Genomic DNA, 19,301 nt, shown 5'->3' with positions numbered 1-19,301 from the left:
ATTGGTTTAATTGTTTCCTATCCTTCCATTGCAGGGCTATTTCTTATCATTTATTAATAATAACAAACACATTCTGAGCACTTATTATGTGGCAGAATTTGCTAAATGTCTTTCATTCTGCATCTCATGCTTTCACAGCTCATAAAACCAGTACCTCCTTTTTAGAGATGAGAAAACAGAGAGGCACCTGTCGCTCAGGGTCACGTGACTAGGATGTGAACTCAGGCTATATGCTTTATTCCCAAACCGTCTTTGAACTGCCTTTATGTCACGTGACTCCTGGCTGTGTGGGAGGTCTTCAGTAAACAGGTGTCCTGTTAACATGTAGATCTGAACTTCTCTGAATCTCGAGATCTCACTTCTCTCATTTATAAAGTGGAGATAATTACCCCAACTACTCTGATCATCTTGAGCATCAAGAGTTTATGAACCTGAAGAGTGTTAGTGGAGGGCCAAGTGAATGGTGTGTAAATATTTTTTCAATCTTATTAACAAGACACTTAAAAAAAAGAGATAGTGTTGTGTTGTATAGCCCCATGTCTGTCTTTTAAAATCATGATCACTGGACCCTACCAAAAGATGGTGTAAAAGGGGATTTAGCATTGTGGAAGGCATGTAATAGAGAACTTCACCTTGAGGAAATGTAGAGCAGGTCCCAGGGGCTGTTACATAGAGGACATGAGTCCAATCTTGGAGATTTAGTTGACGACTGGCCCAACTCGAACCTCTTTGTGGACTGGGATCAGAGTGCTAGAGAAGGCATCACTGAGGGGATAGATATTCATGGAGTGCCAGCTGCAGGCTGGAATCTCTCTTATGCTCATAACAAATCTGGAATAGGGATCAATGGCCCATTTTACCGGTGAGGAAACTCTGGTTTCCATTCACACAGGCTGTGACGGGCAAAGGCAGAGTTCTAAAGCAGGGTGCAGTGGGCACCTCTGCTCTTCCCTTTGGAGGAAGGTGGGTGGCAGAGAAGCTACAGCAAAGGTTGGCGCATTTAATTCTAGTTTAATTTTTGTCCCATTTGTTTCCCTGTTTCTCACTGGAAAACAACATTCCTGCAACTGAAGTCCCAGGAAAGAGTCTGAGAAAGTGCTCCCGAAAACAGAAAGTGCCTCAGTGCTTTGTGAGGAGAGGAGAGAAGGAGAGGAGCTTGTCGGCTGACTTATGATGAATATTTAGGGCTGTCCTCCTGTATCAAGCAGTGGGGGAGGCCCAGCAGATGAGAGTGATTTGAGGGTCCCTGACCTTCACACACTAAGGGTTTGCTACAGAAACAGACAGATAGACAGTTTCTGAACCATATGCAGAGACATGCATAGGTAAAACTATGCTTTGGATTCAGAGATGCCTGGGTTTTAAACATGACTTGTGACTTTTACTAACCATGTGGACTTTGGCAAAATTATTGACTTCTCTGAGCCTCATTTTCTTTATCAGTAGAATTGAGAATAATAAACTTACTTCACTGCAGTATAATGAGGCTTCAATAAATCTGAAAGTAGCTGACAAAATAAATGTTGTTTTCTGTTTTTGTTTTTTTTCCTATATTGGTTTTGGAACCAATATGTAAGAAGATAAAAAAGTAACTGAGCATCACCATAGTTTCATTTTCAAGTAAGTATTCTGAGTTAGGCATTATCAGTCTCTCTGACATATATGGAAACTGAGGAACAGAGAAGTTAGACAACAGCTAAAAGTGACCCAGCTTGGGTTGGAATTCAGGTTGTTTCACTCTGCGGTCCCTGCACAGAATCACATAGTCTGACTCCTTCTCTTGGGTTGAGCAAAGAGTTTGGGCCCAATGAGGAAAGTGAGCAGGGGGCACTAGTGTCTGCATTGCGAGTGTGCATCTAAGAAATGGCAGCATGTCCAAGGCCTTTGGCGGAAGGCAAAGGCATTGCTTGAGAAACTATGTTGTGTAGATGTTGTTGCAAGCAAGAGGAGGAAGAAGTATGTTTAGACTTGACCTTGGGCACATGATTAAAAAGATCAGAGCCAGTGTAGACCTCCACTGAGTCTAAACAGCTGATGCTAGGAAATCATAACAGAGGATCCTCTGTGGGGTCCTATAGCTGTGTCACCCTGGTCCTCATGGCCTCTCACTTGCTTTCACTGTCAGCAAATTTATGAGGAAATGGAGATGGGTTTCTTCTTCTTGAAAGTACTAACATGCAGTGATTATCACAAAACTTAAGTCCTCAATGAGGAGAAAATATTTCTTAGTATACTAAATGTGAATCTTCCCAACTTGCCATGTGTTCAGAAAACAACAATCAAATAAAGATTACTTTGTGTTTTTATCTCTTTCCTCAATACATTCATCCTCCAAGTGTCTGAGTCTAAATAGTTCAGTGTCAAAGACTCAAGAAAACAGTAAGGCAAGACAGTAAAATTTATGTTACTTGGAATGTGATGGTTGTACTTGGAAATAGTCTAGGGATTGTTAAGGGAGGTGCCTGCAGTTTATATGAGGAAAACACTGTAAGGATAAGGAAGAAAATGCAACTGAATTCAGTTTGCCTTTGTTGGGTGGCTTCTCTGTGCCAGATGTTACAATAGGCCGTGGGGGCACAGGGAGAATTTAGGGAGACTTTGGACTCCTAGGGCACTCTTTGACTGACTCATACAAACTTATATTTACATATATAAGAATGTAATTATATAATTGCTGTAATTATATACAGTAATTATTGTAATTATGTAATTACTGACTACAAAGCCATTAAAGTAAAAATAAGAATTGACTGAACTAAAATTATTGAAACTATTGGTGGGTAATCCAAATTGTGTTGGCCTATAAATGTAATTTACCGTGTTGAAGGAGGTAAAGGAATCAAAGTGTTCTGAGAACACAGAGTGGGTCCCTAAGTCAAACTAGACACTTCTGGATGGGTTTTCTGCTATTAAGTGTGAGACACCAATATAATAGGAAGAAGGAACAAAATAAATAAGAACTTTATACAATGGAACAGTATTATGGGTTAGAGACCCATAGGCGGTTCAGTGTGACTGGGATGAATTGCACAAGATCTAAAATTTCTGTTCCCTAAATAAATAAATGCCATTTTCCCAACTTCATCAGTGTGTGAAAGAAGAGACAGCATGAAAAGAGGCATTTTTACAAGATGAGTTTAGGAATGAATCAGACTATCAGGTTTTACCTTTAGTATCTTTATTTGTTGTTGGTTTTCAGTAGCTAGGTTGTGTCTGACTCTTTGTGACCCCATGGACTATAGCACACCAGGCATCCCTGTCCTTCACTGTCTCCTGGAGTTTGCTCAAATTCATGTCCACTGAGTCAGTGATGCTATCTAACCATCTCGTCCTTTGCCGTCCCTTTTTCCTTTTGCCTTCAATCTTTCCCGGTATCAGGATTTTTTCCCATGAATTGGCTTTTTGCATCACATGGCCAAAGTATTGGAGCTTGAGCTTCAGCATCAGTCCTTCCAATGAATATTCAGGGTTGATTTCCTTTATGATTGACTGGTTTGATCTCCTTGCAGTCCAAGAACTCTCAAGAGTCTTCTCAAGCAACACAATTCTAAAGCATCAGTTCTTTGGTGCTCAGCTTTATTTATGAACAAACTCTCACATCTGTACATGATTACTGGAAAAACCATAGCTTTGACTATATGGACCTTTGTCAGCAAAGTGGTGTCTCTGCTTTTTAATATGCTGTCCAGATGTGTCATAGCTTTCTTCCCAAAGAACAAGTTTCTTTTACTTTTTAATCATTTGATGTATATTCAAACAATGTAAATCAGCATAGAAACTGCAATTTTATTTAAAAAAGTATTGTTCAGAACAAGGCTAAAGCCATTAAAATAAAAATAAGAATTGATTGAAGTAACATTATTGAAACTACTGGGTGGGTAATCCAAATTGGGTTGGCCTACAAATGCAATTTATCGTGTTGAAGGAGGCAAAGGAATCAATATTGGTTAGATACAAAAGAATCAAGCTATTAATATTAGAGTTCAAAGAGAATTTTGAAAGTAAAAATAAAATAATAAGAAGAATTTTGAGGGGAAAGAAGAGGAGGAAGCACAAGGAAGAGGAGGAAGAGAGGAGAAGAAGAAAAAAGGAGAGAGAACTTACTAGTATTTGCATTCTTGCCATCACAAGCAAGGGCTGAGATAAAAACATAGTTGGAGACTATTCATGTGGCATTGGGTTCCAGCAAAAACCAAGCAGAGCTGCACCCATCCTGGTTTCCTAGGCAACAGCCACCCTCCTCTATTATGCTAATGATAAAAAACACCAGGTGTCTGTGATGGAAACTATAACAGAAGGGAAGCCATTCTTGGTCTGGCTTGCTCCATGTGAAGAGGGTGTTTAAGGAGCGGTTTTGGAGGTAATTGGGCAGCAATGTGTGCAGTCTTGAGGGAAATGTCCATGTTGTGCATCAACAAGTTAATGAGGACTGCATGCTTGGGAATTTGTGTACTGTCTATGGACAAGATTCACTTACTATTTGTTACCATTGCAAGTGATATTAATGAACAAGAGCATATATTTATCATGAAGCAAGGAGAGGCCATCAAGATTTGTCAGGAGGAAACAGGCTTTGGATATTAAAGTTGTCTGCTGGCCCTGTCTCTGGCTTCATCATTTATAGGCAGACAGCCCCCTCCTTCTCTCTGACTCTAGAAAAGGTTCTACCTGGTGGGACCCGAGGGCAGGGAAAGTGAGGGTCTGGGTATTACAGGTACTTTATTCTCCCCATCCAGCTCCAGAAGCAATTAGCCAAATGAAACTGGATTACTGTAGGGAAAGAAGTTATTTCATCAGCTTTTTCTAGGGTGTAGATAATGTTGAACTGGATGAGTTTCCAATGCTTTTATAATCTATTCTCAATACTGCATCTTAGTCTCATCTCAATTTCACTATATGATCCATGCTTTAAAACTGAATTAGCTATTCCATTCTGTGTTGAACCCTCTCATCCCTCATCGGAATGTGAACTCTTTGGGGCAAAGATTCATCCTTCATCTATCTAGAGCATAGTTTTGACATAAAGCGCATTTCAGCAAATGAGCATTTAGTAAACTAATTTCTTACAAAGCATTTAGAATCTTCTATGAGTCAGGACAACTGGTAAGCAATTGGATGACTCAATAAATGAGTTTATGAACTATAAAGATTCATTAAACATATAATAAAAGGATTTCAGTGTCATTAGCATATATGTGCTAAGTCAGAAGAAAGAATGCAATTACCTAATGATATAAAATTAAGGAAAGAATAAGGAGAGAAAGCGAAAAAAAGAAAAAGAAAATAGAGCTCTGGGGGACACCATCTTAAGGCAGTAGTACCTTGCTTGGAAAAGTACAAACAAGTGGGCAGAGATTTAAAAGAAGAGAGAAAGATAGGAGAAGAGATTGAGGGGGTTGGGGGATGGTTAATGATGTCAAATGCTGAACTGTACCTTTTTCATAAGAAGGTGAACTCCCTGAAGGTGTACAAACTCCATAAGGTTAGGACCAATTCATGCCTTTCTTACTTACCACTGCTTTTCTAGAACCTAGCACAGTTTCTTACGTGTGGCAAGCCTTTAATAAATGTTTATTTGTATTTGATACCTAGCACCAGAGTAGGGAATGCAATCTGCTTCACTGTTCTGGCCTGGAAAATTGCATAGACGGAGGAGCCTGGTGGGCTACAGCCCATGGGGTCATACAGTATCGGACATGACCGTGTGACTAAGTAGGTATGCATGCACCAAGCATAGTGACTGGTGTGTCATAAATGCATTCTCACTGTTCATGAAGTAAAGAAGTAGTCAATTATTTTACGAACTGGAAATTGTCTCCTGCCTGTTCTGCAATTATCACCTCCTCGAGAAATCTCAATTTCTAACATCAGCGTGGTTTCTCTTCTTTCTGTTTATTTGCACCTTGAGGATCTGCACATTCCCATCAAATGAAAGGACCTTGGGAAATAGAAAGAGTGGCAACCCTAGAAACAGTTCCCTTTAGAGCAGCATTTTCCAAACATGTAAGTTTTGGAATAAAAATCATGTGAGTTTTTTTTTTTAAAGCCATGATCCATTCTGTTTGGGAAATCATAGCTATTGGGGTGCGATGGGGAATAAAATCAGACAGGATCCCCTCTTGCATGGTGCTTAGAATCTTCTTGGGAAGACAAAACTGGTCTACCATTCTCACACACAAAAAATATTAAATTGCAATAAATTAATATTAAATTGCAACTGTGAGGCTATGAAAAGATACAAGCAGATATGGTCTAGTAATTCTGTATCTCCCCTTGGGCTTTTAAAATATATTCTAGCCCACAAAAGTTGCTGAGAATTCCTGGGGTGCAGGTATTCTGTACACATCTCCACCAACATAGCATATTCACCCACAGTATGGAACTCAACTCTGACCTGATTCCTGAGCACTTGGAGAGCTCAGGAACATAGCTGTGTATGGTCCCCTCTAAGAACAAATAAACTAGCATCTCTGAGAGAGGATCCCAGGTGATTCACATGTGCAGCTAGGGTCCAAAACCTCTTCTCAACCTTAGTGGAGTTAGGCCCTGGGATTGCCCCCATTAAATTCACCCAGAAGTAACACCATGGACAGCTCTGCTCTCTGTTTTGGGGCTTGATATGTCCCTCGATCCTGTGTTGTCTTCAGTGCCTATCAGCATGTGCTCCATGGTGGGGACACAGTGAATATTTGATAAGTAAAAAAAAAATAGCTTTTTTTGGTATTCCTAATAAGGGAAATAATATATTAACACACTTTGAAATTTTGGTCAGTTTCATAAAATACGATGGATGCACAAATATAGTACAAAGAAGGAAAATGTCATGCATTACAGATGTCATGTCTTACAGATTAATTGTGCACAGTCCAAATAATTAAATAGAACCTACTGAATGACATTAATATTAGATCTCACTTAAAAAAAATCTTCAATTGAAATTAGTCTTACTATCATGTGTCTATTTAATGTGGTTATATTTTAAGTTGTTATTAAATCAGTGGTGTATTTTACAATAAAAGCTATCTTAGGTTTCAGTAAAATGTCACTCAAATCAGTAAATGCTTATTATATTGGTTGACTGCAATATAAATAAAATCAATTGTCTTTCTGTAAAGAGCAGTAATCTGTTAGATGATAAAAACAAAAAAGTTAAATCTCATTTTCAATGCTAAAACAAAATACTTTTACAGCAAATGTATTAATAACACAAAACGTTTGTGATCTGTTTGGAATAAAACAGATAAAAGGAGCCTTGCATAAGAGAAACGCACACAGTGATGTATGGCAGAAACCAACCCAATACTGTAAAGCAATTATCCTCTAATTAAAAATTAAAAGATAAACAAAATTAATAAAAACAAAAAGATAAACACTTTAGTTTCTGCATGAGAAAATGGAACAATATTGCTTTTCCAGGTTATTTTAGATATATAGATGTAGTTGACTGAAATGTATTGATTTATTCATTCATAAGATATTTTTGAGCCCTTAATGGATGTCATATTATGTGTTGAGTGCTGAAGATTCAATGAGAGAAAGCCAGGTGTGTCCCCACAGAGTTTTAAATCTGGAATCTTTAATATAAAACATGTGAAATAGATGCATATGTATAATTGTCAAATACTATGTGCTGTGCTGTGCTAAGTCAGTTCAGTAGTGTCCGACTCTTTGTGACCTCATGGACTGTAGCCCGCTAGGCTCCTCTGTCCATGGGGTTTTCCAGGCAAGAATACCGGAATGGGTTGCCATGCCTTCCTCCATAAAATACGTACACATTTAACTAAATAATGAAAATTGCTAGAGTCCTATTGCCCTGGAAGAATCAGCAAATATTTCTGTCAGGTATTATTTTGATAAAAAAAATTCTCCAGCAGAATGTTTTTATTGCTGATAGAAATAAAAAGTATGGATATGCTTTTCCTTTAAACAAACACAAAATCTAGATCAAAGTAACAGAAGTCCAAGGAAAATGTCTGATAACATATATGAAACTCCATAGTTATAGGGTAGAGAATAATCATTTAACAAATGATGCAGGGAAAACTGGTTAGCTATTTAAAAATAAAAATTAGTCTATACCCCATTGTACAGCATATACCAAAACTCAAACAATGGATTTGTAAATATATGCATACATACACACACACTCACATAAATGTAATCAAATAAAATAGAACTAGTCAGATCTTATGATGCATAACAACATCCTAAGTTTTAAATCAATACAGAAAATAAGAAAGGAAGAGATAAATTCAATATTGTATAATCAAATATTCTTGTATTGGAAATTGTATGATAGACCCTTTTGTTTTTAAAAAATTCAAAGCAAGAAAAAACACTGACACCAAATATAACTGACATAATATAACCTTTCTATCTGATGAAGAAGTAGCTCACACAATTTGATGATGAAAATTACCACATCCCCAACAGAAATAGAAAGAAAAGGTACAATTCATGTGAGAGGAAATACATTTAGGTTTAACAGATGCATTCTGTTCAAATCATCATAGAAATGTATAATAAAACCTTTAAATGCATAATCTGTATATATTAATAGAAAACAGGGCAACCTTATTGTGAAATATCTATACTAAAATGTGATGGTTTCAGTGTAATTGAAAAGCCACTTGACAAGACCCATTAACAATTACCCTCTTTCATCTGACCTATGGCTCACATTTTTAAGGCACTGTTAATTCTGTTTCTAAAATTTATCTTGGACCTGAACAATTTTCTCCCTTTCTCCTTTCACTGTCTTAGTTTTAAGCCGCATCATCTCTTGTTTGGAAGACTATGGAGGCATCCTCCCTGACCACCGCATTTTGACTCTCTCTTATTCTGCACCCTGCAGGCAGGAGGATCATTATAAAACACAAACTTTACTGTTAATCTTCTGCATAAAGGGCTTCACTGGCTTCTTCTTGTATCTAGAATCAATTTCACACTCTTAACTGTGACCCACAAGCTGCAGTATAATCTGGTTCTCTCTGGTCTTCAACCTCATTTCCTGCTGCTCTTCTTCCCTCACATTGCCTGGCTACTCTGTTCTCTTTCTATTTCCTTTCCAGCTGCAAGATCTCCTTTGAACATTGCTGTTCCCTCTACCCTGGATGCTGTTCTCTCTTTTCTTGCCCAGGATGCCTTCTCCTTGTCCTTGAGATTTTGCGTGCCTGTCCTCCCTTTTAGCTGGGACTCTAACATCACATCTACATCAAACCATCTACTTCCCACTCCTACCCCACTTCCTTTCTTCACCATCCTCTTCTTCTTTGCAGTGCACACAGTGAGTGATTATTCATTTGCTCTCTGTTCTTGTCAGTCTCTTCACTAAATCCCGTTTTACGAGTGCAGAGTCTATTTCACGCTCTGTCCTTAGAACCATACACAGAGCCATGCACATAGTTCATCAGTATGTGATAACTATGTGGAGACTGGATGAATGAATGAATGCTTAAATGAATGAGTGAATTAAATCTCTCTGCCCTCAGAACACTCAATTTTCCAATTCCACATTGGCTTTCCACCCAGAGTTATCTTTACAATATGACTATGCTCTGTTTTATTTTAAGCATGCCAATGGTTGTTTGCTGAAAAAGAAAAAGTGCACACACTTTAACAGGTATATTAGTTTCTTAGGGATGCCCTGACAAATTATATGGTAAGGCTTAAGATATAACACATTTTGGGTGTAAAATCAAAATTATATCCACATCATGAATTCAACTATGCAAAGTATACACAGCTATAAATGAAAGACTCAAATGAAATATGGAAGGATAGAATATTCAAATGCCAAAGTGGGGGAATTAGGTGGGTAATATTAAGGACTTTTTTCTCCTATTTATTTTAGTGTTGTCTTAATGTTATTTGTATAATAGAACCATTTGTGGGCATAACCCTCGTGAGATGGGGAACCCACCAATTTGAATTTCACCAAAACACAAACAGCTGTCTTAGATCTGTTTCCTGACTATTTGAAGTGGAAATGCCTATGAGAGCTGTGTCTTCAGATGATGATGATGATGATTCTTAAGGGAAAAGAGTACAAATAAAGTAATATAAATAATCTTAATTTTGGAAGAGCTTGGCCAAGTTCATTTATTCTACCATGTCCTTATTTTCATCTTATATAAAATACAGAAAGTTGAACTAAAAAATTGTTTTTTTTTTCTCACAGGAAAAAAAAATATGTTTTTTCCATCAACATATCTATTAATCCACACAGAATTCTCTGCTTTTGTTTCTGCTACTCAGTCGCTAAATTGTGTCTGACTCTGCAACCCCATGGACTGTAGCACAACAGGATTCCCTGTCCATCACTGTCTCCTGGAGTTTGCTCAAACTCATATCCATTGAGTCCATGATGCCATTCAACCATCTCATCCTCTGTCGTCCCCTCCTCCTCCTGCCCTCAATCTTTCCCAGCATCATGGTCTTTTCCAATGAGTCAGCCCTTCGCATCAGGTGGCCAAAATATTGGAGCTTCAGCTTCAGCATCAGTTCTTCCAATGAATATTCAGGGTTCATTTCCTTTAGGGTTGACTAGTTTGATCTCCTTGCAGTCCAAGGGACTCTCAAGAGTCTTCTGCAACACCACAGTTCAAAAGCATCAATTCTTTGGTGCTCAGCCTCCTTTATGGTCCAGCTCTCAACTCCATATATGGCTACAGGAAAAACCATAGCTTTGACTATATGGACTTTTGTTGGCAAAGTGATGTCTCTGCTTTTTAATACACTGACTAGGTTTGCCATAGCTTTTCTTCCAAGGAGAAAACATCTTTTATTGTCATGGCTTGCATAACTCTCTACTCATTGCTTTGTTTACTATCTCAGGTCTGCTGACTGGTGAACCATTGCAGAAGTGTTTTTCAACAGTTCTTTCATATTAGAAGAGTTTAATCTGAAGAGCTTTGAAAAATGCTGATGCCCAGTCCCTCCCCAACCCTAGGTTTTGTTATACAATTGACTAGGAAGTGGAAACAGCTGTCAATGTTTTAAAGGTCCCTGGCAGTCAGTGTTGGGATCCAGCCTCCTGCAGGGGAGGACCTGCTTCTGAGCTACTGCTATCTGTGTGTACTTCTCGAGGAGAGATGGGGGCATGTGCAGGTCTGCCTTTGCTTAGCTGAAGCATGCAAGTGTTGAAGAGGCATGTTCCTGGCATGGTGGTGAAGAGTCTGCATTTGGGGAGCTACATTATCTTTCAGGTCTCAATTAACATTTACTACATGTAAGATAAATTTCACCAACCACCTCGTCTAAAGTCCATCCTCATTTCTCTCTGTCACAGAATCCTCTTTGTCACATGCCCTGTACCATTCTTTAATGAGGACCAACCTCAGCACTAGAGTCAACAGAGAGAAGAAACACCAGGACTCTTCCTTCCTGAGGGTAGAAATAAGTCAGGCCACCCACTGAGATGGTCTGAGTCCCTCAGGTAATCCAAGGAGGGAGATATTGCTGAGATATCTTTTAGCTATCTAAAAGAAATGAGTCAGAGGCACGAATCTTGCTTCTAATTAAAGAGGGATTTTTTTTTCCTTTTTCATAGATTTCAGGTGTTTTCTTAGTTTATTGAGTACATTAGTTTAATAAACAACAAAATAACATTAATGATAAAGGTTTCCTTCTCAAAAAATGCCGATGCAGGTCACAAGATAGTTTGATTTGAAAGCAATTGTGAAGATGGCTTTAGTGAGAGGATCTACACTCACCCATCCCCCGAGTTGAACACTCCTAAATATTTGCATTTGCAATTTTATTGCTTTCACCCAATAAACTCAGTTTCTATACTTTCTCAGTTCTGCAGATTTTAATATGTGTTTCTCTCTTGTAGTCAAAATCAGGTCAATTTTATTGGCTCTTAAAAATAGGTAGTTAGTTGGTTAGCAAGAGTATGAAAAGGTATCAAATGGCTCCAGGTTTATGGAAATAGCTTTAAATAGATTCCAAGTTTATGGAAAGATTGAACCTCAACCATGCTGACTGCAGCAGAAAGTGGAAATTAAGTCTTCCCTGAGGATGGTTGACTGTTTAATATAATTTTTAATGATGAAACATCTTTAAATAGGGAGGAGTGCAGCTATTTTGACCACAGAGGGAAATATATAATGTAAACCCCTGAAAGAATAAAGAGCAAATGCAATTTGAATAAGGAAAGATGAGAAGTAAAATAGCATCTCAGATCCTAAGATGATAAAAGCCTGTCCTCTGGGGACCCATTTTCAAAAGTGTCCTCTACAATAACACCCGTCCCCGAGCAGCAGTGCTGTTTGCAAACAGGTCCCAATTACATGACTTGATTACAGATTCAACCCACTGTCATGTGCAGCAGCTAAACTTGACGTCCTCTCTCCTGCGTCCCTGCCCTTGCAAGACTAGATAAAGGGCAGCTTCACAGAGCTGCAAATACGTTTCTCTTGGGCAGGAAAATAGGAGAAATCCATCTGCAAAGTGATGAATGTTATAGGAAGTGTCCGAGGGAGTGAGGTTTACTGCTTTCTCATCTCACTTGGGTGACACAGCTGCTGACAAGTAAGTGTGTTTGTGTGTGTGTGCATGTGTGTGTGTGTGAGTTTGGCTTCATTTTTGCAGTTTCATCTAAATGCATTTACATCCAAAAATACACACATTATTTCTAACACACATCTAAGGCTGGGTTTGCTTCTGTTCTTCCACATCACAACTGACCTTTCCAGCAATGGCAGACAAAAAGACGTTCCCTTTGAAGGAGAGGAAACAAAAGCACAGAATCGAGTACTTATTTATTTGTAAGAAAAATGAACTGAAAGGCCCATCTCCTAACTCCTAAGTTAGTGCTGTTTCCATAAGCAGCACTTCTTAAACATTAATATGTATAGGAATCACATGGGGATCTCACTTAAATGCTCATTCTGGAGAACCTAGAGTGAGGCCTGCGAGTCTGTATTTCTTTTTTTTGTGTGTGTGCGAGTCTGTATTTCTAAGAAGCTCTGATGCTGCTGGACCACGCACTGCACGTTGAGAGGCTAAGTGTTAAATCAGAGGAGCCAGCCAGGGCACATTACCTAATCACACTTTGGCCCGAACATGCTGAAGGGGACTAGTTTTTTTCCCAGGATAATTTTTCTTTATTCTGGTCAGAGGGTCTTAATTAAGGCTAGGGGAAAATAAATAAATGGGACAAAGTTAAGGTTTCTAAAGTACTTAATACATGTGAAATATTGTGTTGGGGAGGAGGAAAACTTTCCTCTTATCTTCAAGGTGGTTCTGGCTAGTCTAAGAATTAAACGGATGTGAGTAAATCAACCATACTTCAGCAAAAATAAGACAAATTGATGTGCAATGAGTTAACAGGAGAAAAAAATCAAATTTAATTTCATACACCTGGGGCTCTCACATACATGAGAGGGTCAGAGAAAGGCAAAATGAGGTCTGTGTGCCGTCCTGAGGTAAGGAGTGGGACACGGGGCTGCCAAGGAACAGATGGGTCATTCCCAGGACAAAAAGAAGAAGGCCAGATGTTTGGAAATGAGATGTTTTCCCTGCCATATAGATGAGACCACTTAGATGAAATTTATCTCTAGTAGTAATTCTCTTCTGGGGGGAAAAAAAAATTAAATTTTTCTAGAAAGTTAAGGGGAGGGTGGAAGTTTCTCTTGAAAACATAGAGTTTCAATTGCTTTTAGATCAAAATAATTCTCATGCAAAATTGGTACATTTTAGGGAGGCTTGTTCTGAACCCCTATAGTTGTACTGGGGCTGACATCTGTCTTTTTATCATATCACTCAATTTTCACTGAAACAAAATATTGTTTTCTCTTCTATGTCTACCATGAACTATCCTCAGAGACATTAGGGGGCTTCCCTAAGGTAGAAGTGACCAAAGTAACAGAACAGGGGTCCAGCCCAGTCCTACTGACCTAGAGTCCTCCCTGTAGTTTATGTTACAGCATAGTAAAGGTGGCATCTTTGAGCTAATTAAATCATATCTTGTGTCCTTGTTTTTTAATGAATTTAGTATTGCCAGAACTGAAAGTGTGTGATTCTTACGGCAGTTGCCGTGTCTGGTGACTCCTGACCTGACTCAGCAGTCCTCAGCTTGGAGGAGGCACAGGGAGGGTCTGCAGTGCTATCCTAAGATGTAACTTTGGATGGATACTAAAATAAATTTTGTTTTCATCCCCTCTATGTGGAAGATGACAATCTTTGAAAAACTAGAGCCCAAAGAAATGGAAATATAGCTTATTCAGGCCTGACATTTCAAAAGAGGTCATCCCCACCAGCAGTACCAGCCCTGGTCTGACATCAGGGTTTCTGTCACTCATGTTGATTAAGGGTGATAAACAGTGCTAAGCACTGGAGGTAGACCAGAGGGCATAAAGAGAGATGTAGCTGACTTGAAAAGGACTGCATTTCCTGAGAATAGAAAAGCCCATCCTCCCTTTATACCTTTGCTTCCAAAGAAGAAATTCTTTTCTTTCAGGGAGAGAGCAAGCATCTTACAGAGTACTGCTAGTTTGTCTATGGTGGGGACAGTTAACCAAGCTGTGGAAACTGCTGGGTGGAAGAGCAGTCACTTGTATCATCAGGCCTCCACTGTGACCCCTATTGCATTCCATCTGACTGGTCCTCGATGGGTCTGAAGTTAGTGAAAAAGGAGACAGGGATGCACAAAGACTTTTCTGGGTTAAAGGAGGTATTTTTGCTAGTGCTGTCTCAATTCTAAATCCTACCGCTGACCTGCCATAATTCCAGTTTGTGAGGATTTTCCCCCACAAACAAGCAATTCTCCAACATCAACTGGGTGTCTTACAATTCAACACAATTCTGACACTATCTACTTGGACACAGCACCAGATCTCACAGGTTAAGACTTCAGTCACATAAGACCATCCTTCAAAGCCCACTTGAGATACCAATCCCAAGTCTAGATTGTTATCTGTTCGTCTGATGGACCGGCTATAGATTAGAAGTTCTAATGACCCCCTTACTGGAATTGATGGCTGAAATGGCTCATGGAACTCAAAGAAACATTTTACTTACTAGATGATTGATTTATTATAAAAGGATATAACTCAGGAACAGCCAGATGGAAGAGATGGACAGAGCAAGGCATGGGGCAGGAGCCTTCATGCTCCTCCAAGTATGCCACCATCCAAGAGTTCATCAACCTGGAAACTCTCTGAACTTAATCCTTTTCGGTTTTATGGAGGCTTCATTACACTGCAGAATGATTAAATCATCAGTCATTAGGGAGTGATTCAACTTTTCTCTCCCTTCCCCAGAGGTCAGGGGAGTGGGATTGAAAGTTCCAATTTCTAGTCACTTGGTTGATTCTCCTGGCAACCAGTCCCCATTCTTAAGTGGGGTCCAAAAGCCACCTCTCTAATATAACAAAAGACACCTTTGTTGCTCTCATCACTTAGGAATTTCCAATGGTTCTGGGGACTCTATGCCAGAAAAAGGAAAAAAGACCAAATATATGTTTCCTGTTATAAATCACACCCAGCACTGGTGACACCCCATGGGGCATGGTATCCAGCTCATGCTCTTTCCCCTGTCTGAAAGAACAGTGTGCTTTCTTTCAGGTCCAGAATTCTGCTGCCTCCTCATTGACTGTAAGGCAAGAGCCTCCCATGAAAGTCTGGGATCTGTCTGTTGGGGACCAGTTGTATGTCCTTCAGATTTTGGTAATCTCTGCTCTCTTTTTTCTCTGCTTTCCATGTAAAACACATAGTATTTATTTTTCAGTATTTAGGATTAAACATTCAGTTTAGTTCAGTCGCTCAGTCATGTCTGACTCTTTGCAACCCCATGGCCTGCAGCACATCAGCCTTCTCTGTCCATCACTAACTCTTAGTGCTCAGACTAAGCCCTCATTGACTAAGTGCTCTTTGCTCAGACTAATGCCCATTGAGTCGGTGATGCCATCTAACCATCTTATTCTCTATCGTCACCTTCTCCTCCTGCCTTCAATCTTTCCCAGCATCAGGTTCTTTTCTAATGAGTCAGTTATTCGTATCAGGTGGCCAAAGCATTGGAAAGTTGAAGCATTCAACTTCAGCATCAGTCATTCCAATGAGTATTTAGGACTGATTTCCTTTAGGATGAACTGGTTTGATCTCCTTGCAGTCCAAGGGACTCTCAAGAGTCTTCTCGAACACCACAGTTCAAAAGCATCAATTCTTCTGCACTCAACTTTCTTTATAGTCCAACTCTCACATCCATACATGACTACTGGAAAAACTATAGCTTTGACTAGACAGACCTTTGTCGGCAAAGTAATGTCTCTGCATTTTAATATGCTGTCTAGGTTTGTTATAACTTTTCTTTCAAGGAGCAAGCATCTTTTAATTTCATGGCTGCAGTCATCATCTGCAGTAATTTTGGAGCCCGAGAAAATAAGACACATAGCATTTGCTTTTCAGTATTTAGGACTAAACTTTCAGTTCAGTTCAGTCACACAGTCGTGTCCAATTTTCTGTCACCCCATGAACTGCAGCACACCAGGCTTTCCTGTCCATCACCAACTCCCAGAGCTTGCTCAAACTCATGTTCAAATAAACTTTGGATTCAAGCAATTATTTCCTGTCTTACAAAATCTCCAAGACAAGAAAATTAAAAGGGAAGAGAAACTACAGGGAAGACATACTCAAATTTGTGTCTCAATAAATTATAACAGCAATTGATATTCTTATAGCTTGCTTGTTTTCCCCTAAGAAACACAATTATGATATATAGTAAAGGCATTGGACACATACAGGATCAGATTCAATGTACAAAAATGTAACAGAATAGCTGTGTGAATTGATTTCCTTTACTACAAAGTAAGTCTAAACATAGTCCCTGCTTCTGGTTGGCATAAGGATTATGACCAAATTTCTAACATTGCACTGCCTCAAAGTATCCAATAAATTGGACCTATGTTGCCTAGGTTGGGCTTAATAAAACCAGAAAGATAATATACTCCAGAGGAATGATGCTATTTTATACCTACCACATTCAGAGAGATTTGAAAGGAAACGTTATATCAACCTGAAATACTCCTCAATCTATAACATCCTAAAGTGAGATTATTCCTCACACTGATATCCACAAGTTCTAATAATTTTAAGAAAGAAAGACAAAAGCAACAAACAAGCAAACAAAGATTATAGTAGAGTTCATGATTAAATTAACTGTTGAGTTCTTTCTTCTAAATATAAAGAAGTTCAATTCCATCATATAAAATACAGACTGTATTTCCCAGTCATTTTTTACTATGATAAACACAGAATATAATCATATTTGTACAATATTCTGGATTAAAGTGATGAGGTTGCTTGCAATGGAAAGCAATAGAGTTGAGGGCCCAGATAGCCCCATGTACCTTACGATAGCCCCTAGGGCTAACAGAATCAATCTTTTGGCCTAACTTCAACCCATTCAGGAATGTCAGAAAGCAGAAATTGGGAAATTCCGAGTTAAGATATAGAAAATGATTTTCACACATGCATATAATGAAGAATACAACTATATTTAGGAGTGAAGTATACATTGGAATAAATATAAATTAATCAATATAACCAGTGAGTCATTTAATAACCCTAAGTGCCTTCTGATCTACTCACTGTTATTTGATAAAGGAAAAGACCCAATTCCTACTTTAGAAGCACTTACATGATTTTTCTTTTTTTTGCCCTTGTCACATAACATGTGGGATCTTACTTTCTCTGAACAGGGATTGAAACTGTACCCCCTGCATTGGAAGCACAGAGTCTTGACCACTGGACCACCAGGGAAGTCCCAACATATGTAATTTTTAAAAATTTCTAGGAGGGTAAAAAGAAAGAGATGTGAATTCTAATATTTCATAGTTAACCCAATATATCCAGAATAGTATCATTTCAACATGTAATTAATGTGTCATTAATGCATTCTACATCCTATGTTTTGTATTAAGTCTTTGAAATCCAGTATCCACATCTCAACCTGTGCTAGTTGTAGCTCTAATGCCCCACTGTAACGTGTAGCTTGTAGTAGCTTTGATATTCATCTGTTCAGGTCTAGAAAGATAAGATATGCCTACAGACAGACAATAGCAATGGAAAGGTGGACAGAGCTGAGTGGGAAAACGAAGGAAGTAAGAATGAAACCCACCTTTCAAGGGCACTCAGAAGAAAAATAGGCATATTTTTAGTTTGTGTGATACTTGAGGATAGGACAACTTTCCTTAATTATTTATACAAAAGGACTGAACCAGAGCTGCTTTCTTTTAATTGCCCAGTAAATTACAAGGAATAAAAAAATATTTTAAGTATGATACAACACCCAATGCTTAGTAGGTCTTTTTTTTGCCACTTATAGAATGAAAAGTACTTTCTAATAATTGAATATGAATTAAAGGTACAGTATTTTTCATCAGGGAGACTTCTGTGACCATCATTTTCCCTCTCACATTCTGTCTATGGGGCTGTGGCCACTCACTCCCCAGTGTGTATCCCTGATCTGATTGTATAAAATCAGGCAACAAAAATATGTACATTGGGGAGCAGGAAGATCAATTGATGGGAAGAAGTGGGTGGGAGAGAAAGAGAGAGAAAGGAAGGAAGAAATTTATTTTGACAAGATCTTCTATTTTAATATGTATAATCAAGATGGCTTTAAAACATTAAGCCCCAGATTCCACGGTCATTTAACTTTCAAACAATTTGAAGCTGTTGGCTAGTCTGGGAAAAAGCCACTTACTTACTGTCTTTAAGAAGGGACATCCTCTAGAACCAGAGTAGGCAGTAAAATGAAGCCTAATTGGGTAAGTGGCTCAAAAGAAGAGAAGAAATTTAATTCAACAAGTAAAAGTACTAAAGAGATATGCAAAATTCATGGGTTTCTTATGTCTGGCATTTTAGGATAAGACTGTTACTTATTTTAAAATTGGACTCTTTAGCAGGATTACTCAATATCAGCAGCATTAAAATTGGCTTTGGAATCATAATTTAAGGTGTAAATTAAGGTGACCTCAACTAGGGTGAAATACCTTTAAAGAAGCTTAGGTTTAAAATATGAGCCATTTTCGGGAAATGGAAGACAATTGGGAGCTGTTGAAAATGGACCAACAAAAGTGGAAAGGGGAAATAAAGAAACAGATTACAGGACAAAAGCCTGAGCACCTAATTTAAAACAAAAATGGTTTCCTATGGTTTATGATGAGTGATAAACAGAGTCCACTGTGTGGCCATAAAAATATATCTTTAGCTCAGAAAATATGAGTCTCACTGTCAGCTTAATGTAGTGATTTAAACTCATAGCTTTTCTCCTTGAAAGAGTTACAAGGCTGCAGT

The sequence above is a fragment of the Cervus elaphus genome, chromosome 4 (genome assembly GCF_910594005.1).
Source record: "Cervus elaphus chromosome 4, mCerEla1.1, whole genome shotgun sequence".
Taxonomy (NCBI): Eukaryota; Metazoa; Chordata; class Mammalia; order Artiodactyla; family Cervidae; genus Cervus; species Cervus elaphus.
The sequence above is the reverse complement of the archived record's forward strand: the minus strand, read 5'-3'. Positions refer to the sequence as shown.